Source organism: Camelus dromedarius, chromosome 9 (assembly GCF_036321535.1).
Source record: "Camelus dromedarius isolate mCamDro1 chromosome 9, mCamDro1.pat, whole genome shotgun sequence".
Classification (NCBI taxonomy): Eukaryota; Metazoa; Chordata; class Mammalia; order Artiodactyla; family Camelidae; genus Camelus; species Camelus dromedarius.
The window spans coordinates 63559858-63560744 of NC_087444.1; the positions used below are offsets into that span (position 1 = coordinate 63559858).

Here is an 887-nt window from a genome sequence, read left to right on the forward strand (position 1 = left end):
AAGAGGGAAGCAGCGGTGGTCCACGGGCAGGATCTTCTCTCTCCCGACCAACTTCACACTAGTTTCCCCACTGGGTCCCCACCCCTCCACTCTGCTCCGGCCTCCTGAAGGTGGCCGAAGGGCTCTGCTCCCTCATCCTCTTGTCCCTCCACCACTCACCCCAAATTCTGTCTCCATCTTCACATTCAGCCTAGACAACTCACAAAACCTGGAAAAGAAAGCATTCATTTGCAGCCTTAAAATAGTGCTCACCTCTGACCCAATAACCCTACTCCCGGGTGAGCGAGCACCCAGCAGAAATGTGAGCATCTGTCCATCGGCAGACACGAGCACGGCTGCTTGTAGCTACTCTGTTTGGAAAAGCTGCAAACTAGAACTACCCAAATGCCCATCAGTGGCAGATGGGATAGAGTGATGTTCTTATGCAGCGACTCACGGGGGGAGGGTATAGCTCAGTGGTAGAGCATATGCTTGGCATGCATGAGGTCCTGGGTTAAATCCCCAGTACCTCCTCTAAAAATAAATTAAAAAATAAACCTAATTACTTAAGTCCCCCCACCCAAAAGGTAAGCTTCCATGCAATAGAATCCATGCTGCAAAGAGAGTGAAACTCAGATAAAGAGGATGAATCTCAGAAACACTCAACACAGAAGAGCATGTGCTATGTGAGTCTATGGCTGTTTTTGCATGACAGCTGCAGACCTGAGTAATTGCCACAGAGACTGCAGGTCCTGCAAGCCTAAAATATTGATGATTTGGCCCTTTTCAGAAAAATTTACCAACATGTGATTTATAAGGTAGGTGGAATGGAAAAAAGACAGGTGGAAGGCAGACTTCTCAACAGACACACTCTTTTATGTCACTTTGGTTTTTGAACTGTTAAAAAA

General features: G+C 47.1%; 1 non-coding gene across 1 annotated transcript; it reads left to right on the forward strand.

Annotated features, from left to right (window-relative positions):
- The first annotated feature begins 440 nt into the window (after positions 1-440).
- Positions 441-513, forward strand: TRNAA-GGC (transfer RNA alanine (anticodon GGC)). Its single transcript has one exon. It is a non-coding gene; the product is annotated as a tRNA-Ala (tRNA).
- The last annotated feature ends 374 nt before the right edge of the window (positions 514-887 follow it).